This window comes from Scardinius erythrophthalmus, assembly GCF_964197995.2.
Source record: "Scardinius erythrophthalmus genome assembly, chromosome: 1".
In the NCBI taxonomy this organism is placed as follows: Eukaryota; Metazoa; Chordata; class Actinopteri; order Cypriniformes; family Leuciscidae; genus Scardinius; species Scardinius erythrophthalmus.
In genome coordinates, this window is record NC_138221.1 from 15757016 (window position 1) to 15781804 (window position 24789).

Sequence of the window (24789 nt, forward strand, 5' to 3'; positions counted from 1 at the left end):
AGAAACCAAGTCTATAAAGAAGTATTATGTTTGACACTGAACAAAGTGATTTAAAATGAACTGTTCCACACAAATCAATACAAAAATATATTTTCCCTATCATTAGCTATGTTTCCATCACCTTGTTTTTATGCGCACTTTGACGTAATGCATTAGAAACGAGTGACGGAAACGCCAAATTTTGAATAAAAATCCCTTAAAGCAACACTAAGGAACAAATTTTACCTTAAAATAATGTTTCCAAAATCGTATCAGTGGTTCATCAAGTCGTAACAGGGTAAAAGGCACTTCTGGATTTGCTTTGCAGCCCTATATCTGCTATAACCACACTATGCAAGTTTGCCAAACCGGGTCGCGTTTCTGTAGTTCGAATGAGACATAAGAAAACTACAAATTTGACTCGCTTTACGTCAAGCGTTACAATAGTCGTTATTTAGTTTTTCTTCATTTCTGATGTCACAATATATCATACTTTCATGAAATCATGCAACAGACTCTACCTTGTCTGTGGACATTGTTCATTCCAAAGCCAGTGCTGGATAAACAGCGTGCGTGCGACAGTAGGCTGCGGTAGGCTAAATTATTTAAAGGGGTGGTTAACTGCCTTTATTCTTTGCTTGATTGTGTTTATGGGCTGCAATATAACATGTCTTCGTGTTTCGTTTGTTAAAAAACGCCTTATTTTTCATAAATTTCACCTTTATTGTAAGCCGCTTCCTCCTCTGTCATTTGAACGACCGGTTGACTTCCTGATTCTATGAAACCACTCCCTCAGAAACAGGCAATGGGCTCAGATTGGTTAGTTCGGCCGGTGTGTTGTAATTGGCTAAACTGCATCCGGAATCTTCACGCCCATTACCTTTACGGGCGACAGTTGCATGTGCTCCGGACTCATCAGTTTGAGCCAGAATCAGACCCAGAGAGCGGTGATGAAGAGAGTCAAGCAGAAACTCCGCAAAACCCGGCTCTTACTAAACGTTTCTGAATGGTAATTTTTTTTAATTATTATTATTTTCTCAAAGAATTTCCATATGCTGTTACTTGAAAATGCTACTGCTGTTTGTAAGCTTTTGAGATACGCTTTCCCCCTGATTAAACATGTAATATAACTGAATACATGACTGAGTAATACCGTTTTTTAAAGATGTTGTTTTTTTGATAGAATGAACAACCGTTTAACTATTCACAAAACTTACCGGTAGTTTACTCAGTTTGTCGTTTTCTTTAGGTGTACATGTGATAACAGCAGCTGAAGTTCGCTGTTGCGATAATTTTTTGAAGTTTGTACACGTTTCTTATACACACAAAATAACATCGAACTAACTAGCTACTATAACCAAACAGCTTTGGCATTGGTTTGCGTTCTTGATCAAATAAAAAAATTACGTCATAAAGTATACATGGAAAATACGTTTACAAAATTTACATATACAAATTCGGGTCCAAAATGTTTATACGCATCTGTCATATACTAAAGCCAGCGCTGGCATTTTTTTACATCCTTGATAAAACTAAAACATTATGTCTTAAATTATACAGGCAAATACATTTAAAATGATTTAATCTTACTTGCAGGTTGTGGCCTCTGGTTTTAAAGCTGGAACTGCTTCATGTTGGAGTAATAGTTTCTTGTTGAATCCGAAATTGAACTCGTGTAGATTCTGGAAGCTGTCTTCCGTAAAATGCGCAGCACAGAGAGCTAAACTACGTTTGTAATTGTCAGGAACATAATCAAACATAAATTTTAGCCATTGTTGATGAACTACAGCGTCTGTAGGAAGCCTGAACACAGAAGACCTGACAGCTACAGCTCTCCACTATAACTCCTCCTCTTCGACAGCAGAACATGTTCCGGAGGGAGGGTTGATGTAAATGTATGGGTTAGTTACGTATAAAACCCGGGAAGTATCTCGTTGTAGTCCCATTCGAGTCGTTTTTGTAGGCATTAAACTTCCTGATTTTTAAAAGACAATATCTCTGCTTATGTTGAACTTTCAGCGCAGCAACTTTGCAGATACTGTTCATGCACCAACAGCAACATTACACTGTGTTTAAAATGAAAAAAGTGAAATAGCAATCAACCACCCCTTTAAGACAGCGGTAATGGACAATTCCGCTTCCAACCTGTAGGGGGACAGAAGAGGTAAAGGTCCTTAGTGTTGCTTTAAATATATGATTTCACTTTTTTAACTTTAGTTAGTGTGTAATGTTGCTGTTAGAGCATAAACAACATCTGCAAAGTTACAACGCTCAAAGTTCAAAGCAAAGGGAGATATTTTCTTTTAAAGAAATTACTTTTTAAGGACTACAACAAACGGCTGGTTGAGACTACACCACATTCCTCCCGGGTTAGTGACATCACCAACACTAAAATTTACATAAACTCCACCCCCGGGATCATTATATATTGATTATCATGACAGGATATGCTATTCAATGACTACAATATAAATACACATAAGCTACATAAATTCATCAACTAACCATTCAGAAGTGTCCTGTTGCTTCTACATGTTGTCCTTGTCTGACTCCAGTTTGAACATCAAAGTCTAAAGGTTTTTTACATTTTCAGTGCGTGTCTGTGTGAGATAATCGGATCTGCTAACACACACACACACACACACACACACACACACACACACACAAACAATGAGGATTATTACTTTAAGATCAATGACTATGGGTGTTGTAGTCCTTAGTGAAATGTATCATGGGTAATGTGGTTCAGAAAAAGCATGCTCGTGTGATGGATGTGTTCACACTACTGTACTGTGCAAAGAAGATTTGGTTATGCTCTTAGGTTACTTTATTTAATCCACCCGGGAGTTATTGTGAATTATTACCCTGACAACTTTACCCTACAAGAATGATTAAAACACCATGATCGGCTAACTGTGTCCCTCTCATCATTGCCCGAACGTGAACTAACGAGTCGTCACACTGCCGCTGTGAATGGCCGAAGCGGGAAAATATAACAAAAGGTAAAAAGGGGGTGTGGTTGATTGTCATGGGAACATAGGAAGGAATCAAGGGAACTAACAAGACACACCTGGAGAGATGTATCATACAGCTTACACGATAAAATGTTAGTAATACATATGCAACTCTCTGTCATTTATTTAATTGCCAAACGACGGTAATTTTCTACAAATCTGCCACTCACTGATAGTTCCGGGTAAGCAGATCCACAGATGCTTTGCCGCGTACGCTCTGTTGTTATGTGTCGTCGTCACTGTTTGCCGCGTTCTCATTGGTTTGTATATGGGGGATTTAATGCACAGGGAAAGCTGTCCGCGGATCACTCGCCGAAGAGGAGAAGTGTGCTGTTGCTTCCAGATCTCGATTAACGAAAATTATATTGTGTTTGATGCAAGACTACTGTTCTAAATCATGTGGGAAAAAAAATCATAATGGAAACAATTTTCTTTCTTTTATTTCTTTTTTTTTTTACAAGAACTTACTGTTATAGGTAGACCTGCTTTAAGAAGACCTGTAACTATCAGAGGCACGGCTGTTAATTGTTGTCAACGTGTTTGTTAAAGTCATCAATATGCATTATTTCAACTTATTTTTTAAAAGAATAATTATATTTTTTATTATACTTACATTTATTCTAATGATGTTTTACTTCTATTTTATTTATAACAGGCTCCTAATATTTATTATATTATACTTACTTACTTATGCCCGTCACCCTTGCCAGGGTATGGGCCGCCAACCACAGATCTCCAGATTATTCTGCCATTGGCCATTCTTTCCCGCTGGTTCCAGGTGGGAGTTGGTGAGTCCTCTCCCAAAGGTTGATATTGCTGATGATGTCAGGCCATCGGATCTGGAGAACTCTTCTAAGACAGCTGTTGATGAAGATTTGAACCTTCCTAATGGTCATCGTGCTATTCCTCCAGGTTGCCGCTCCATACAGCAACACTGCCTTTACGTTGGAGTTAAATAGGTGGATCTTTGTTGTCAAGGACAGGTCTCTGGAGTTCCAGATGTTCTTGAGCTGTACGTAGACCACTCTTGCTTTGCCAGTCCTTGCCTTGACGTCTGCGTCTGTGCCGCTCTGTTGGTCAGTGACACTGCCCAGGTAGGTGAAGGACTGAACTTTAGGAGACTTCCATTCAGCATGACTGGTTTCTTGCTTGAGGATTTTATCTTTAGGATCTTGGTCTTATCTCTGTTTATGTTGAGGCCAGTCTGAGATGAGATAGTTGACACTACATCTGTCTTCTCTTGCATCTGCTGTTTGTTGTGGCAGAGAAGTGCAAGGTCATCAGCAAAGTCCAAGTCCTCGAGCTGGAGAAGATTAGCCATTAGAAATATTAGAAAATAAGATTTTCTTATCAGGTTGACCAACCTAACTGGGATGCCGAAGAGACGAAGGAGCTTCCAAAGGGTCTCTCGATCCAAGCTGTCACACGCCTTCTCATAGGCGACAAAGTTGATAAACGGGGGAATTGCAATCGAGAGACTGTTCGACTTTGATGCGGAGTGTTGCGTTCTGGTCCGTGCATGATCTATTCTGCCGGAAGTCTGCTTGTTATTCTCGAAGATGTGTGTCAGCAATGTCTTTCGATCTCTCCAGGTGGATCCGAATGAAGTTTATTATATTATAATATAATTCTTAAAGGGACAATAAGTAGGAATTTCTCCCATCTAGCAGTGAAATTGTATTTTGCATTCAAACGAATAGCGCTCAACAGCGCCTCACTTTTTAAAGTGCGTGTTGCATCTACGGTAGCTATATGTACCAAAAAGCTAAGCTTCTAGCCCTTCATCGAGTTTTCCTTCGGGTGAACTGGTTTGTTATTTCAAACAAACTGCAACTTAAAACAAAGAACAAACGAATGTTAGTTTTGATCAAACAAAACTTACAACCTTGTTTTTAGGACCTTCTCTACTTTACTCAATAGCTGCTATTCATCAAAGAGCCTGTTTAACTTTTAACTATAAATGTTATACTGTCTATAAACTAATAAAGTACACAACCAAGCAATGAAAAGCTTGTAATTAAGACAGTAACATTGACTTACCGGTCGAGAAGAAAACAGGAAACTTCAGCGTCTCTTTTGAAAGCTTCCTCCTGCATTAGCTGTCCCGACATTAACCCTTGTTTTTTGTAATCTCCGATCACGTTTCCTTTTACAGTCTATTATGGACTTTTTTGACGACGATGACTCCTTATCCTGTGACTCAGCATATGTATTAATGAACGGTGTATAAATAACCGTGCAGTGCATCCTTTTAAACTTGCCGCGACAGTGACAAGCATAGACATGATGTCTATGGTGACAAGCACCACTCTCTGCTCTGCTCCTCCACTTCTGTTAACTTCAGTCACGTGACGCGGGCTCTGAACGAAACGCGTTGTGGAAACGCGTTGGCCTAGTACTTTTTGTCCCTCTCTGCTATTATAGTTTTTCAAGATGGCGGAACTACATGGAAGCCTCCGTGGACCTACCCGTCCCATGTATATAAAGATAATAAATTCTTCGTTTACGAGGATTAGTCAGATCATTGGCATAGGTATTTGGACAACATTGAGGACATATGTATGATTAAAAATATTGCTTTTAGATAATAAAATACCTAAAAAGCTACTTATTGTCCCTTTAAATGGGTCATATAATGCCATTTTTGTACAAGCTAATATGATTCTTTAGGGTCTAAATTAAAAGTTTGTAATATACTTTAATTAAAAATTCTCATTAGTATTGTAAGAAAACACTCATTTTACCTGGTCAAAAACAGCTCTGTTTTCAGCACGCCGTTTAAGTGCATGTGTCTTATGAGCTTTGCTCACCCCGCCCCTCTGTTCTGTGCGCGTACACCGTTTGTAACACAATTTAACACAATAACCATAACACGTTGTTTATTATAAACATGGGATTATGAATTATATTGAGAACGTTGTACATAGAAAACATGCCGTAATGTACCCTGAGTGTAAAAATAGCCGCATTCATCATGAAGCGTGCAGCAAGCGATTTGCATAGATTAATATAAAGATTAATATAAAGGTTAATAAAACGTTACTCTCACTTCAGTTCTTCTGGAGGTGCAGCAGGAACACAAATAGTTGGTAACCGATCCTTTTTAGCGCAATTTTCCACCGGACAAATTGCGATTGTTAACTCATGATTTCTGTTCTGTGCATCTGTGCGCACCAATCCTGCACTTCTATCTACTCCTCAACCAGACCACCTAGAGACTTCGGGTTTTCGGTTAAGGAAGGTCTAATCTCGGGAACGCACAAAAAAAATCCAGGAAAAGATTTACTATCTCTTAGTGTTGTGATCCCATGAGGTGAGAAAATTGCGCTAAAACACTCACCGAGTTTTTATTACTTGTTTCAGGAGCAGCTTCTTAGCAAAAACCAGTTTTATACTGATCCTCCTTTGTAAAGCAGTCTGGTGAAATGATTCGCACAAACATGAAAGCATGGATGTTGACCGTGGGGAATCCCCGCGAGGGAATCCCCACGTCAATGCTTTGGGAATATTCCATCAAAACATCAAAATGACTGCTGTGTTCCTTATTACACACAAGAACAGGACGCCACAATCGCTTAGACGACGCCATTCTTCTCCAGCATATCAATGCACTATGATGACAGACAGCTTGCTCACGAGCGAGGGCGGGTCTGTGTTGAAACGCTGCTGTCAATCACAATCGTGGGATGGGCTTCGATTTTGTAACGTCACAAAATCGAACGGCTTGATTTCAGAGAAGGTCAAACATATAAGGAGATAAAAAAAAAAAACAATCAACTTGTAAAAGTGCATGTACCATTATATGACCCCTTTAAAAAATTCTTCTGTCATGGTGTTTCTTATTTGTCGTCTCTGATTTAGATGCGCGCCGATGCGCGTACCGTTAAAAAAACGGAAGCATGTCGTTTCTGCGACAATAGTGCCACCTAGTGGAATAACAAAAATACAGCATATTTTGCAAACCCCACTTTTGCACGTTGCACATGATTCAATTGCTTTTGAGCTGCTTTTATGGGTGATTCTGAAGGCATCAACAGGTAAATGCAGGCTACTTTCAATAAATGGTCAAATATAGGAAACTTTTAGCTTTGTTGCCCTGTGTTATGAGGGCAAACACTGAACACTGTCTGAGAGCGAACATGCTTATTAAAATAGGTGCATTTTTGACATAATGCGACACCCAGCCTACCCGGTTAAGTCCCGCTTATATCCCGCTAGATATATATATCATAACCATTATGGTGATCAAAACATTTTTTTTGGGGGGGCTCATGAGATTGAGATTTTAATGTAATTATTATTTTAACACTTTTAAGTGTGGTCAAAGATAAATTCTCAGGAGAGTTAATTTAACACGGGAGTTTTTGCTGTGTATATATAGATGAAGTGTGATCTTGACGCATCTGTCAGTGCAACACTTCTGGAGGATGTGAATTTGTGGTTTCACAAGCACAAACTTAGTAGCCTAAAAGCTTCATAGTACACACACACACACACACATAGCAAGCGGTCTTGGCCCGGATGTGGCCTCACACTGGCACTGCCTCCTGTGCAATGGCAAGAATCCTGGCATGAATGGCATGAAATTCACAACCCCAGAAGTGTTGCATTGACAGAAGCATCGTGATCACACTTCATCTAGAACGACTCTTATTTGACAAACAAACGAAATGCCCTGCTAGTTAACTGGAGATGTTTTATTTATTTGTATTATTAGAATGCTTAAAGGTGTGTTCGACATCGCCTGCGGCTGGATGTATCCGATCGGCGAGAGTAGCCGCGTGCAGGCGGGGAGGAGCTGCAAACGGAGACGTGAAGTCGGACACTTTTCTGGTTCCCGTAGTGACCGCTCACGTGGTGTTTGCCACAGCTGAAGTGAAATAAATGCAATATTTGCCAAATAATACACAGATGTTTCAGAGACATTTTCATTCAATACTTTATGTACTGCTTCATACAGCGTCTGTTTGAACAAGAATAAAGGTCAAGCTATCAATGAAGTGTAGTCTACGTTTTTTAATCAGTTTTAATTTGCTAAACATGACACAATATAACATAGCAACTACATGAAAAGAGTGTTTACTATTATAAAAAACTGATTTGTGAGCTTTAGAGGAACTAAAGGTGTTCGAATAAACATGAAACACGTGATCGTTGTCATGCGGTGAATCCGGCCAATCGTGGAACAGCTGTGTCGTCATCAGCCCTCGTGCAGCCGCTCTTGAGAAGCTGCGCTGGCTGAGTTCTCCGGCTTTGATGGCACACGTCACTGTCACGTGCCGTCGGCGCTGGATCAAGTCCATAGACAGTAAAAGAAATGGACACAGCGACCCCATTGGAACTCAATTGAGACAAGTGAAGCCCATTTTTAGCGATTTCTTAGCACTTCCTTTCCTGACGCGCAGACTCAAACCGAGCAAAGCGTTACACGGACCACGTGAGCAACCCGTCTGTCTTCTACCCACATAGCAACACTGTGACATCTGGCACACATGGAAAGATGATCTGGCCCACATGCAGCATGGACTTACGGCACTTGGGTGGGCCACTCCTGTTTGCCAGATCTGGGCCACAAGCAGGCCTTAGCAATGCCACATCTCAGCCAAGAGCAAAGAAATAAACCAGAACTGGAGGATTAAACAACTCCACAAACAGCATTACCAGCTTCACTTATTACCAATCAGACTGACTTTATTTCTGTCAGACGTCTACAAAAGTTTTTATTGAGAATTAACAGAGGTTTAACTATAATGTGTTTCATTTAAAGTCACCATTACAGTGAATAGTGTTTCCATTAGTTGGGCTCTTAACTCTTATCATATATATATTGTCTGTTTTTTTTATTGGCGGCTGTGACAGAGTGTTTGTCAAACACATTTGCAGCAGCAAAGAAAGCTAAAGTGAAATGAGATCAGGTGATCATGGTTACCTGTGGGTAGTAGCTGTGCCAAGAGAAATCTGAATCATTCCCTTCCGAATCTTGCAGAGACGGAGAGTGTGAGTAGGAGCTGTCCATGAGCTAGGAGCAGGAACAACTTTTGCTAGGTTTTCTGATTAATTATATTGTCATTTTGCCTCCACGTCCCCCCGATTGCCCGCGAGCTTCTCCTCCCGTCCATACGGTAATCTCTCTACTGTGCGACAGAGAGTCGCTTGGTTATGACGCAATCGTTAGCCTACTTTTACAAAAACTGCTTCTACGGGGCCATAACATAAGATACAAGGTAATGGAGCATTTTATACATTGTCGTGTTTCTTTAGAAACAAATAATGGACTAATGAAGTCTTCAAATGCCTCAGATGTAAAGTTATTCGCTGTCAAAGTGACGTCAAAATGAATGGGAGTCAATGGGATGCTAACTGCAGGTGAAGTTCTGTTACAAGATGGTGGCACGCGGTCGGCTTCAACTTCCGGTCGACTTCCTTCCCGCCTGATCAAGTCGGACAAAATTTCTAACCGGCATGCACTGCTTCAAGTCAGCCGCCGATCGGTCTGCGCAGAGCTGCATGTAGCCGAACAAGCCTTTTATCTCTTGAATGCGAATTTTGTCATTGGTTTGGAACACACCAGCTTATTCAAAAGCCTAACATATTAAAGGTGCCATATGTAAAAATTGAGGTAAAAATATCCAAAAAATGACCTACACGCATCAAAAGAATGAGAAGAAATAAGGGAGATGATGTCATTAAAAAAATGTCAAGTTATAGTGCTGCAGAGATATCAACTTGAATTAGCATTAGCATTACTAGCCACGGCCCGACAGGTGTCGTGATACCAGTTTCGGCCATGGAAGGCGGTATGCGGGCAACATAACCACCAGTCAGTCAAACATGCAATACACGAATAACTCGCACGGCTTGTGGGCATACTTGAACCTGATGTCAATCGTGTTGAAAGTAGCTTACAGCCCACTACTACATTCAAATAAAATCTGATAAAAAAAAAAGGAACAAAACCAGAGTAAACATTGGCACTGCTTTCCATCGCTGGAGACAACTAATGGACATGAAAGAAATGAGGTTCGACTCCAAACTTGCAACATTTCTTTTGGATTGGTAAGATAGATGCTGTTAGTATTTCGTTAGAAGTTTGTTTTATATGTTTGTGTAGTTTTTTCGGGAAGTTATAACATAGAAACGTATCGAAGGCTGTTCGATAAACGTATATATAACGCACATAAATATAGTATTGTAATAGTACACATAGCACAATCTCTATAGCTCTTTTTTCTTGCCAACTACGTGACCTATATTATGTTTATTAAATGGCTTTCCTGAGGTAAATCTGACATAATTGTTCTCCAACTGTGTTATTGACCTCTTCACGCTGATAAAAAACACTGATTGGTCGATATTATGTATGAGTATGAGGAATACATTTTGGTAAGTTGTAGCCTACTGTATCTTTCAACAGAGTTCGTGTTTTTTTTACTATTAGCTAACGTTAGTAGAGTTGATCGGTTCACGTGCGATAGGGATCTGTCGTGTAACAATTACAAGCGCCAAAACGGTATTTATTGTTTGAATTCAGTAATAAAATTGACAGAATCTGAGAGCTGAGATTTTTTTTATATCATAACTAACCTGCTCTGTCTAGTCTGTCGGTATCCGTGTCCTCTTTGCTTCGCGATTTTTCTGTGCGTGAGAATTTATGTGTGATGTGAGAGCGTGTGAAAAGTGTCAATTGTGTGTGTCTCACGGTGAATATGCGTGAGAGTTGGCAGCTCTGAATTAAGTTACGTTGGCGCTAGCTTGGTCAACATCAGCGAATGCTGTCTGTCAAATTAATGTAATTTAAACTAACAATAAAAATGTAATATGAACAAAACGAATATGAACATATTCACTGGTAAAGGTGAAGGGGAGTAGCTTGAAGATGTCGTTTTCATACTCTAGAGTAGACCAACTCACTTTCTGGAGGTATACTGCCCCCGTCTGGTATGGAATGTGGTGTATGATTTTTTTTTTTTTTGAAGGATGGCACCTTTAAAAGCTAAAAACTTAAATTTTGATTACAAGACTAACACAATACGATTGTGGTTTTAGTTAAACATCTAAATTTACAATATCTTTTTTTTTACAAAAATATAGAGACCCCAGACACACAATTTGTCTATTTTTAACTTCAGTCCCCAAATAATGTGAAAAGTGTCATAAATGTTACATTTATTAAATTGTTATGAGGGACACATGAGCAGTAGGTAGATGCTTGTTTTATAGCAAGTTTTGTGTAAAATCATCTTTAAACCAAGTCCATTTTGTCCATTACGGGGTTTAGAATAAAAGGTGTTTAAATCTGAAAAATATAAGGTCTTAAATGCCTGAGGTGGGAAAATATGATTTTTTGGAGGTTTAATATGTCTAATGATGTGGGATGTTTAGCAAATGATTTATATGTAGTTTAAAAAAAATCCAAGTTGAAATATTACTGAATCCCAGTATTTACAGAATGACCTCTCCTATCTAGTACATCTTCTTTCCTAGTATTTTCCCTCATACTCTCGACGCTTCACTCTCCAGTCCAGCGGGTGGCGGTGAGTCATGCGTTTGTTTTCGAGTTTACAGCTTGATCTCTGGTGTTCGTGCTACTGGCTTCATTCAAACTGTACTTTTAGTCCAGAAAGATTTTGAATCGAGTGAACACATGCCTGTAATATTCCCATTCTCATAGAAGTTACCAGAAGTTTTGAATCAAGCAGGAATACGTGGAGTTGCTGCAGCTGAACTGAGAAGATCGTGTTTGTTAAAAGAGGAGATTGAGGAGGACTCGAGTGAACCAAAACCCTGGAGAATAAAACACGAGGAACAAACAGGTTGGTGTCTATTCTAGATTCATCTTTAATGACTGGTCTGGTACATTAATACGCTAACAAAGCTTTAGACAGCCCTTGTAAACATTTTCTGTGATATTTCATGTGATAAACCCTTAAAAGTAACAAACAAAACTTGTGTGGCAAGTGTGTAATGTTGTGTTGTTTTTTGGGACGCTTTACCACAGGATTTTGTTGTATTGTATTGTAATGAACTTGTGGTCCTTAATAGTGTAATTGTTTTGCACTGTTTCTGTAACTTTTTATTTATTTTATGGCAACATTCTATAGTATTCCTGCTAGAAAAGTTGTTTGTCCATGATAAACCTGTGATATTACTTGCATAGTCATAATCTGAAGATGCAAGACAAGGCTTTAGTGGTGACATGTTATACAGGGTAAATTGCTACTACAGTCAGTCATGTTATGTTATGTGACATCAAATACACTTGTTGTATAACATTTATTCACAACACATACCATGACTGTTCACAAACATCTCTGTACCCTACAAACTAGGGTAAAAGCACAATAATACAAAGAATGAAAGGACAACTATATAGACAATACTTTCATAAGTGTAAATTAGTAACACATTTGTATGTTAAGACTGCTAGGTTTTCGCTCATTTAAGAGTTTGCTGCGAGTCCACATTGTAGGCTACAGGTTCCCAACAATTCCTACCCCTCAATGATATACACTTAGTTAAAACAATTTTCTGAATAAATGCAATCTGCAATTTTGGGCAGAACTCTAGGCAGATATGGCAGAAGTGAAATCAGAAAGTGTTTTTTTTTTTTTTTTTTTTTTTTAATTGTGTGTGTTTTAAAAGTCATGCATTTAGATAGCATGTTAAACACCATATAACAATGATTTTGGTATATAATCATATCAATAATAAAAGTTGTAAAATGTTTATTTTAACAAATAGTCTAATTTTCTACCATATACAATTGAATAAAAGTAGCAGCTAGTTAACAACAATTTGCTTTTTTTCTTTTTTTTTTTCTAGTTTGACCTCACTTCAGTCTGAACTAATTGATTCAATTAATTTACTTCTCAGACAATATCAATACCCTGAAAATACTGTGAATTATTAAAGGGTAAGTTCGGTATTTTACACTTAAAGCCCTGTTTACAGATCGTATCTGATGAAATAGAACGGTTAAGATTAAAATTTGGACACATGATGCTGTCCCGAGAATTTTAGGTTTCTTTCGCTTTCCCCAAAACCTCTAGAATGCACTGGAACAATCCTTCATAAAACGCATTAAACTTTCGTTTACAAAGACGTGAAACTCACCGAGTGGTCAGGGGTGTTCACTGATATGCTCACACAAAAATCGCTGCAAAAGATGCTTTCCAACAGGTGTTTTACCATTCGTTGTAAAACTGTGGATCTATTTTTCCAAACGTCTCACACCCGTAGATTCTTCCGTTGAAAGCTTGAATAATAGACACTCCAGCCCAGTTGGTGGCGATAATGCACCTTTGCCAATTGCAAGCAAACCGCTGGCATTTCATTGAATACACAGAAGAAGCAGAAGAAGAAGCGGCGGAGTAATACTGTACCTCACACAGCTCTTTCAATACAAGTCAATGGAGTTGGACAAAAACTACGGGAAAACCTGTTGGAAAGCATCTTTTGCAGCGATTTTTGTGTGAGCATATCAGTGAACACCCCTGACCACTCGGGGAGCTCCACGTCTTTGTAAACGAAAGTTTAATGCATTTTAGGAAAGATTGTTCCTGTGCCCATAGGCTGCCATTGTGTAGGTGGTTGGGGAAAGCGAAATAAACCTAAAACTCTCGGGACAGCAGCATGTGTCCAAATTTTAATCTTAACTGTTCTATTTCATCAGAAACGACCTGTAACAGCGCTTTAAGTGTAAAATTCCGATCTTGTCCTTTCTAACTAACAATTCTTGCTTAATGGGGTAAACACACTAGCATTCTCATTTCAGAGGTGTTCTGAGTAAATGATTATACACCATATTTCCATAGTTCAGTTTTGGACAGATCAGTTGTTTTAACCAGTCATTAAAATGAATCAGTTCAAAGGAATTATTAGGGGATGGTGGCAAATCGGACTTTAGTGGATGCACTGTGTGCGAATCCCGGCTGTTAAGACATCGCCAAGATTCTTGTCAACACAGAAACACTTCATTACTGGATAAATATACTCTTTTTTTTTTATTGAACATGTGGTTAATGTCAGCTGCATCATGTGCATAACGCATGTCAGAGAAGATGTTTTTTGAGCACAATTCACACCCAGCGGTAATTTAGGCAAACAAATCTTGTGCTCTGTCACATCTACATCACTCATAAATCACAATAACCAATCAAATAAGGCTTTGTCGGGACAAAATGTTTTTCTGTTTTTGACACAATTATTACGACACAATTATTACAACACAACTGAACTGAACAAACCATTTTATTTATAACAATCACTCCCTCCATCCATCCATCCATCCATCCATCCATCCATCCATCCATCCATCCATCCATCCATCCATCCATCCATCCATCCATCCATCCATCCATCCATCCATCCATCCATCCATCCATCCATCCATCCATCCATCCATCCATCCATCCATCCATCCATCCATCCATCCATAAAAAAAAAAAAAAAAAAAAAAAACGTATTTATACACCAATAAATAGAAGGGTCTGCCAAACATAAAAAATAAAGTGCACTGTTACTAAAGTGTCTTTGTTTAAAAATAAAAGCTTTGAAGAAGTAAACAAACAGGTCAAAAATAAAGCACAAAAAAATTCTAACCAGTTGGGGAAAAAATGTAAATCTAAATAAAAAAAAAAAAATCACATAGCTATTTTAGTGTAGCTTAATATTCCCAGTTAAGCAGAACTAGGTTGTCGTGTAGAAAACAGAGTCTTTAAGCATTCTGCCCTGTAAGCCTGCTTCGTTTGTTTTCATAAATGGCTCCCACTTCACTGAAGACTCGCTCACTGGGCACTGAAGATGGTGAGGGGTAAAGGAGCCAGAATAGGGAACCTTTTCTCATTTTGTTTCCACCATTCAAATGGCTTGCCCATCCTTCTATCAATCACTGGTCCTAGAAGCTACTGCTGAATCTATCCAAGACCCATCAACTTCAAAATAATTCCTTCGTTAATAATTTGTTACATAGAACTTTATTATATTAAATATGAATAAAAAATGCTTCACACCTTTAGCAAAATCCACACACCTAACCCCAAATCCACACATTTAATACCCTAAAAATGACATAACAACTTATATATTGTTTTGACCTCGTCAATCCAACTATACCGCAAACATGCGACTAACGTTAGTTAACTTACTAAAGAAGGCGCAATTGCTTGTTTGCTTGTTGTGTCTGAATAACATTTCATTCAGAATATAATTTTTTTTTTATCTTGTTGATCTCTGATGATCTCGTTTTCATGGAGACAGACGTGGTGTGCACGGAGGGGAGGAGCTGTGTGTATGTGTATGTGAGAGATGTGTGAGTGACAGAGAGACGGAGGGAGAGCAGGGAAAGGAAATGCAGCTGAACGAATACGCTGCGTGTTTTAAATAGCATAAAAAAATAAATAAAGAACGAAACGAAACGCAATAGGTGGCGACCAGGGTTTATTCTGTGGCACACCGCCGCGAAATAATCTGTGTGGGAAACACTGAATAGTATGCAATATCTGTATCGCAGAGAGGTGCGATAAATTACATTTATTTTATGTGCCAACTGCCAAGCATTTGTGTGTTGCATGCATAGGTTGTTTATCCAAATTCAACCAATCAGATGGAGCCTTACTGTCTTTATACCTGCCTCCCCAGTAGGTGCTATTATGCTATTGGCTAGATTGGGCCTAAAGGGGAACCTAGTGGCTCAGAGCAGAGAGTGGAAAATTAAAACTAATGGCGGGAGTAGAGAAGCGAGGAAAATGACAACAGCGAAGAAGCTGTGCCTAAAAAGAACTGTACGTCTGAAATATTGCAATATTTTGGCTTCAATAGAGAAGACGTGTCATTAATGCAGGTTAGGCTTGGGTATCGAGTATCGAGTTGGCTTGGCGCGATAGTCGGTGTTACCGATGTTACACGGTGTTCAGTCGCAACACCGGTTGCATTAGGGCTGCACAATTAATCGAATTTCTAATCGCGATTACGATTATGGATGCCACGATTACGTAATCGTTCAAAGCCGCGATTACAAAAAAAAAAAAAAAAAACTCTGCGTGCATTTAGAGCATGTTGTGAGAGGCAAATCACAACTACTTCAGAAAACCCAGCACAATAGGAAGGAACTACCAGGTAGCGACGTATGTGTACGCTGAAATAAAAAGTCTTTCACCTCAGAAAAACGGACGTTCCTGTCATGTCAGCCGTTATAGGCTACTGTGTTCGTAGCGCACACTCTTCAATTGCACGCGCAAATGCGGCGGCGCACGCTGTGTATAAAGTGCAAAGGAAACTACGAGAATGCAACGTTGTTACGTTGTAAATTGGTAAGTCACAAAAGTAAAATACCAATAAATCACGTTAGTGGTACGTCCTGTGTTAGCTGAGAAGGATTTGCATGCAGGGATGATTTTCATTCTATTCACCAGGAGCAGTTTCCATGCTTCATTAACAGTTCTTGTTAGTATTGTGTATCACCATGGTAACTGTCGTTTTAATAATAACCCACTGATCTATATAATGACATTCTATATAGATCAGTGTATTAACCCCAAAATGGCACTTTATTTTCACTTTGTGTTATTTTTTTATATTTTAAATGACTGTGGTGGCTCATACCAACATTGTATTAACAAAAGCTAGTTTGGGACTGATATTTAATAGCTTTAGCATAGGCCTAATGTTTATTTCTTAGTAGTCTTTACTATTAGTCATATTCTTACAATTTACAGATATGTTAAGTAAAGGGGGACAGTGTGTGTGTTCACAATTTTTAAGCAAACATGTATAATAATATGCCTATATATATATTCAATGTAAATTGTGATAATCGTAATTAATAATTGCAATTACAATTTCAAGGGAATAATCGACAATTATGATTTTTGTCATAATCGTGCAGCCCTAGGTTGCATCACTTGCCCACCGCAGCACCGCAAAAAAAAAAAAAATTTTTTAAAGCAATTACGCAGTACAGGGCTCTAGAGTGCGACCAAATTTTGTAAGTGTGCGACTAACATTTTTCCTAGGTCGCACCGGTGCACCTAACGTCCTCGCATCCGCTGCCTCTCCACGAACGTTTGTTGGCGTTTGTTCTCCTTTGACGGAACTCACACTCTTCTCTCACGCGATGCCACAGCTCGCACAACACGACAGCTCTGCTTAATGAGTGACGACGGAGGACAGAATTAAACATTCAAACGTAGCCTGGTTACACTTAAGGTCTGTTATATTAGTCTGATTTTATTTTAAATTTCGGCTTCCAAAGATTATAAAAAATAATATATTGAGGTAAAACCATTAAAAACTATCTAACTACGCGCAACTTCTTCCCTTCGCAGCATTACGCTGTCATTTCTCCCTAACACTCAGAATCAGCGCGATCGGTGATTGTTGTAAATGCAGTCTAGCTACTGTTGCTAAATTGCGGGACGCGTTTAATAATTGAAAAAGCTAATAAAAACACAAAAATCTGCGCAATAGATGTTGTTCGCATGGCGGCGTGCGCTCCGAAACAGACCGAGACAATAATTATACTTTCGGTTTCATGTGCAGATTGTGCGCGTCTAAACGATCAATTGTACACAAAAGCGTGTCAAAATTACCGGCTTTGAGATTCACTAAAAACAGTTTATGTCTTAAATGGACGTAGTTATGGAAATAGTTGGGAGAATATGGTGCATCAGTAGCCTAGATCTGCACCCGGTCTTAAAGGGGCCGCAGTCTAATAAACATGCTGACGATTGCGCCATTACTGCAAATCAAACAACAAGAGAAAAATCACTCACAGCTCTTGAAAGAATAACTTCAGCTTTAATAAGCATTAATCTATTTATGATAAATTTTACAGTGTTATTTTACATTTTATTACTTTATTAGATTTCTTTTTAGACCATGCCTGAACAGTAGGCCTTCCTGAAATTAAAGCACTGTAGGCCTATATAAAGTGTATCTTTGTTTAATTGTTTATCTTTTGTTTATCTATTGTTTATCTTTGTTTATTATATATAAAACAAAAAGAACCATAAGAATACAGTTAAAGTACTGTATCGATAAGCAGTATCGGTAAGAGTAGGAATACCGTTAATAATTGTGCTTCAAAAAAATAAATAAAAGTTTTTACCTACACCTTCTTTTTTAAATTCATTTACATAATATATGTGAATGTGTATAGAGCGTGATGAAAAGGTGACCTTAAAATTGTGGCGTTAAAGGTGATACAGCCGAGGAAAAATTTGGGTGCACCCAAATTTTGTGCTGGTGCACCTAAATAAAAATGTTAGGCGCACAAGTGCAACCAAGGCAAAAAGTTAGTCTGGAGCCCTGCAGTATCCGTTCTGTCACCAGTTTACTAGCGTTGTATGATCACGCTCAACCATTCAAGCGCGACAAAACAAGAGACCGCGCTGTAAGTCCTGCCTATTGCACACACACACACACACACGGAAAAGACGCGCGTCAGTATCGAGTTCTCTTTTCGGCCTTGAACAAAACATAACACACACAAATTATGCCAAAATGTCCGTTTTGTTGAGTGTTCTCATAAGAGCAAATGATTTAAATAATATCATAAATGAATGTAGAGATTTGTGAGAAAATGGGACGCGTGTCAGATGGAGTGTCATTAATGTTAATCAAAGAACAAAGGTAAGAGAGTAAATTACTCAGACCCGGCGCCAGGAGAATTAGTATAGGCCTACCGGTAGCCTAATAATCATGAATACACTCTCTTGTGTGCATGAATGAATCTTTTAACACATCTCCGGCGAACGGCTTCTTCGCGCAAAATAAAAACTCTTCATAAAGCGCAGTGAAAGTTTCCTGATGGAACGAGGTTGTTCGTTAACTTCATTTTATACGTGCAATTCACACGAGCTCTAAACGAATGTGAGACTGCTGCGATTAGTCAAATTTTATTAATGAAACAAAATCAGAGGGAATAGTTTCTTTAATGTATTTTTTTTCTTTTAGTTTTTTTTTTACCGGTTGGCCACACGGCTTTCATAGTTTTCAGTTAGGCTAGTGCGGAGACCAGGGCCGGGTTTCCCGATAACGATGTATCTTGGCTCTTAAGAGCGTTCTCTTTGTGCAAGGTTACGCTCGTCACACGCCGCAATTCCACGCGCGTTTCCCAAAAATGCACTTAAAATGAATGCGCGAGAACGCATTCGTGATATTTAAGAGTCGCTGTCCATTCACGAAGTGCTGAAATAATAACATGCGTTTTTCATGAATAATAACGAACCCACCATTCAAACACTGTGGTTGAATCCGAAACCGCGCCCTATACACTCGGTACACTAGGGCGTTATTGTTCTCAACATGATCTCAAGCAGTGAAAAATAGAGGACACTGACAACGCGCTGAAAGACAGGACCGAGCAGGTAATATTTAATATGAAACAAAGTCTCAACTTTCAAATTTGGTCAGTCAAACAAAAATAAAATAGGCCTACCGTTTTTTGGCTCTTTAATGTGTCATGACAGATTGCCCCAGTTAAAGCCAAGTTCAAATCCACTGAAGTTTATCAATAAATCTTCTGACTGCTTTATCGCACAAAAATGGTGGAATTTGATTGGTCAGATTGCATGTCAATCAAACTCAATAGGAATGATCAATTGACGCCATGTAAAAAAAAAATAAAAATACATCACTCTAACACCCCCCACCCCCACGATGAAACCGGTAATACCGGTGTAGTCACAAGTCGATTAACCGGTGGGAGAATATTATCACCGTCACATCTCTAGTATCGAGTATCGATTGGAACCGGGACTAGCTTTTCGATTTTCCCGGAATCGTTCAAAAGTTTAAATTTCGATTCCTAGCTTCGATTCACAGTCCGCCGACCGGAAGAAGAAACCGCTGTCTATAAGTTACCTATTTGATAATTTCTAGCCCTATTCTGAACTGAAGTAACTACCTAATCGATTTCAAACTTACAAGTTAACTCACTGAACACTGACAGGCTGCTATAGCCTTCCCCACATTAGTTAAACATTTGTAAACTGTAACGTACACACGGCATGGTAAATGCGTGTATTACTAGCACAGGTGTAAGCGTATATGGATTGTTATGCTAAACTGCGAACCGATACATTTTATGAGACACTGTGTGAGTTGCCTTAACTCACACAGCGTCTCATAAAATGTATTCACAGCAAACAACCCTGACGTTAAACCTTAACTTACTCATGATGTTTTCTTTTTCTTCGGTATCTTGCAAGTTGCAACCATATTCTATCGTCCTCTGCTCGTCCGTTTGAAAACTGCGCGCGATGCCGGCGAACTTAAAAAAAAAAAAAAATCATGCAAACACATTTACTCATGCAGAGCTGCCAACTCTCATGCATTCACTGTGGGACACGCAATTGACACTTTTCAAACGCTCTCACGCTACACATCCATTTTCTCACGCACAATAAAATCGCGAAGCAAAGAGGACACGGAGACCGACAGACTAGACAGAGCAGTTACTTTATGATATACAAAAAAATCTCAGCCCTCAGATTCTGTCAATTTTATTACGAGATTAAAACAATAAATGCCGTTTTGGCACTTGTAAATGTGACGTGACAGATCCCTAGCGCACGTGAACCGATCATCTCTACTAGCTAATAGTAAAAAAAACACGAACACTGTTGAAAGATACAGTACAACTTACCGAAATGTACATATTCATTCATTCAAATAACATTCAGTTTAGTTACTAAAATGTTAGTGACAATCACAATACACTTATTGTGATGCAAATGTTTTTATATTTCAATTGGAGAAGGTCAGACTATTCCCTTCAGAAAGACCGTTGGTTAGCTAGCTCATTTAAAATGTCCTAAAAAATTTTTTTAAAATAGATTTGATATTTATATTGTAGTTGAAAACAGCCCTGTGAGAAATTCATAGTAAAGTTCATAAAAAGTAAAAAGTTCATAGAATTAAAACTGATTTAAACTTTTTTGACCCTTCCTCTTAAAAGAATCGGAATCGAGAATCGTTAGGAACCGGAATCGAAACAAGGAATTGGAATCGGAATCGGAATCGTTCAAATTCAAACGATACCCAACCCTAATGCAGGTACTGTGTAAGGTAGGGCTGCACGATATGAGGAAAAGCTGCGATGTGCGATAACATTGTTTAATACTGCAATGATGAAATGACTCACGATAGATATTCAAATGTGATTGTTAGCTATACTGTTCCCATGTCTTAGTGCTTTAATAGGTTCTTTGCGAACCTAAACATTGAATAGCCTATTGCCACTGAATAAAGAAATCAAATAGATAATTTTTGACATGCTTTTATTGAACAAATTACACATAAATGAGGCATTATAACTATAAGAAATTAACGTTCAATTTCCCCTGCTCCTTTTAAAAAAATTTCTTGTAAACTTTTATACTCAAATAAATAAAAATGGCCAATTAAAATAACTGTAATGGCGCATAAAACCAGCAAACAAATATTATGCCCCTTAGGACAAGTTACTGTCTTGGTTATCTCTTTAGGGCAAGTTCTTGGCCAAGAAAACCAGCATGTTAACTTTGCTAGGTTTCAAACATGTATGTTGACATGTTACCACATTCCCAGAAGTGCTGAAGAGCCTCTCGGAGGGAGAACTGGTCGCAGGTATACAAAGATACTTCCGAGCAAGTTTGGTCAGCTTAGGGTAGGTGACCTGGTGGAGTTCCCACCAGGCTAAAGGGTCTGCTTCACTGTGAATGATGGGGGAGAACAAGTAGCTGTTAAGTTCAGCTTCAACTGCTTGCTCCAGATGTCAGAAGGTGTCCCCTCCTTCTGTGCTGAGTCTTTCATTTCTGTCATGATCCTGTTCTTGATGTCCTCAACTTTTTCACTGCTGATGTAGGTGACCTTGAACCTGGGGTCCATGAAAGATGCGATGTCCAGAAGTTCTTGTGTTCCTGGGTCATCATACTTTGTATTCATGTAATCCAGGATTTTCACTTTAATGGACTTGGTTAAATCTGTGTCATCTTCCTTTTCTACAAGAGCCGATGTCTTTAACCCTCTGAGGTCGACAAACGCGCCGGCGCGTTTTGCTGGATTTTCTCCACATTGTAGCACTTTAAACTTAAATTTCTCCGTCATTTATGGTCATACAGAAAAAATAAATATAAAAAAAGAATCTGTGGTATTTCTACTTTTGTATGTGTCCACTTCCAATCAAATCAAAACATTGTGCTTTTGTAAAATAAAGAAAATAAACAGTGTGTGCGTTCTGCCTCTCCGTCGCGGTGAACTTTTTTTTCTTGAGCACGTCTATAAACTGAAACAAAACTCAGCGAATACTTGTTACACATTTATGAGCCATACACCTTTATAAACATTTAAGTGTGTACTTTTAAATGATCGGATTCAAAACGAAAACAAATATTCTCTGTTTAAGTAATTTGTATAAAACCAACAAGATTTCCAGCTTCTCAAACGCTTCCTAATTATTTTTAATTCGGCCACGCCCACTCGCGCAAAATATATTCACATGCAAATCTCCACATGGAACGCGATCACCCTCATTACCTCAACAACAAAACACTTCACTTCACTTTTCGTCGAGTTTGAAAGACGTGCCTGAGCTTACATTGGATTTACATCAGAAGAAGAAGAACGATATTTGAAGACAAGAAAGATAAGGTAAGAAATTCTTACATATTAGTTTGCTATTGTTGCATAAATTTCACATTGCAGTTGAACTGTTGCTAGATATATGGTGAATATTATAATATTTAGACCCGTGTTTACTGTTACTGTGTTTGTGGATATCTGCTCAAACGTAGATAGACTATGTATATGGTAGGCCTAACCATAATGTTTTATATTTGATCGCAATCGCGTTTTAATGTATCATATTTTTGATCGCGATCGCGTTTTAATGTATCATATTTTTGATCGCGATCGCGTTTGAATGTATCATATTTTGGAAAAGCAAAACGCTCCAAACGGCTTCATGTTTTTACTATTATCTCATTTCATATCATCATAACGAATGGAAACATTTGAAGTAACATGATAATCAATATATTTTTCTCTAGCTTAGTTGTTACTGAAATCTTTTTGAAAATATATATAGGCTGCTATATTGTTATTATTTTATGCAGCACTGCGCATAGCCTATACCTACAAGGCACAACAAACCTGGTGTTCATTATATATTGTTGGAAACATTTGTGTGAGTGTGTGTGTGTATTCTGTGAATTTTAAAAAGCAATTTTAACAAGAAAAATCTAAAATGTATTCCCAAAATCGTGCAGGCCTTTCTCTTGATATCAGTATGTTCACTTTTTTTTTTTTCAGGGCCCAGATGCCACTGAGTCCTGCTGACTTCAACATTCACAGTACATGTCTCTGTACATGAACATGGTAAAGTGAAAATCAAACACCTTAGAAAATGAAAGGTATGTACAATGTTTTTAGGAATGGCACAAAGGTCTCTTTCTTCAATAAGTGCTTTTTTGTTGTGTATCTTTAGATTATGTTGTGTTGTAAATAAATCCAAACAATTTTAAAAGCCATTCTTTTTTAAATCTCCTCATTCTTTGTGCAAGGTTGGTCAGAATGATGGGCCCTGATAAGCTCCTAATAGGGCCATTAGGGAGGTTCTTTGTCTTTCTCAGGTGTGGAAAGCTTTCATATTAATGAGGTGATCCGCCCCTTCGCATATTGCTTTCTAACACAAAACACGTCGTAAAATTTTTAAATCAATATATTGTCTTCTCTGAATGAGCAGTCAGGGTGATTCTCACATAGTTTTAGAGCAAATATTCTAGGCTACGTGATACAATTTTCAAAAGTCTTGTGAAGAAATAATCAGTATGGGTTTCATGACCTTATTTCAGTGAGAATTTATTTTTGTATTTTCACAAACCACGCATAAATGTCATTATCTCAAAACTACAAACTTTTACATACATGCTGCTGATATATTATTGTAGCAGAGTTTGTGCTGAATACAGTGTAATTAGACTTTAGCCATGAAAATGTCACAAGTAACAGAAATAACCACAAATGTCAGAGCATGTCAGAACACCTCCAGGGCCCAGAAAACAGCTCAGACCTCAGAGGGTTAAAAGATGAAGGACGGGTTTCACATATGAAACACTGACATAGATTTCCCTGGAAAGAGCAACAGTAAATTCCGGCAGGACTAATGCTAGGTTTACAGACTCTAGCTCATCCAGGTCCTGCCAGGAGGGAACCAGATGCCGTGTTTTCCGGTCTGCTGATAGGACATCAGAAATGGCCCGCCGCTGCTCCAAGACCCTCTCAATCATCTGTTTGCTTTGAGCCTCACCTAGTTGGACATTCTGTAATGAGTGAGTGCTCAGGGAGGTTGTGCTCCTGTTGTGCTTTTTTCAGTGCCGTCTTCTGCTTCCAACTGTGGGAAAAATGCCCCACCAATTTTTTGCACAGCCCAGCAGCACGGTCAATGCGGCTGTCATCCTTAACAGCATTTCCTGGAAAGAAGATAAGAAATAAATTGTATTCAAACAAACTATTCAAACTACCAGTAATCATTGTAGCCAATTATTTAATTATTATTGAATTATTTATAATTAATAATAATTTAACTAAATAAAATATAATTTTATAATAATATAATTATTTAATTATTGTAATAAAGTAATATTTCAAAGGCTGCATAATTAACTACAATTCTTACACAGTGATAATCCAGTACTATAGGCACTAGCCCTGTTAGATAAATGCTGACCATGCAGTGGGGAAATACAACTTAAATTAATATGCTTAATTTTACAAGTGCTCAGTGTTTGCTATTGTTTATTTCAACTTAATAATA

At 38.4% G+C, this 24789-nt stretch overlaps 1 protein-coding gene across 2 annotated transcripts in view; it reads left to right on the forward strand.

The window, feature by feature from the left end:
• Window positions 1-11519: 11519 nt before the first annotated feature.
• LOC308687684 (uncharacterized protein) overlaps window positions 11520-24789 on the forward strand; it is a 39882-nt gene continuing 26612 nt past the window's right edge. The window contains exon 1 of one of the 2 annotated variants that reach the window (XM_081360394.1): window positions 11520-11806. The gene's annotated coding sequence lies outside the window, so the exon portion shown is untranslated. The remainder of the gene's footprint in view (window positions 11807-24789) is intronic. The other variant, XM_081360393.1, reaches the window with a different exon arrangement.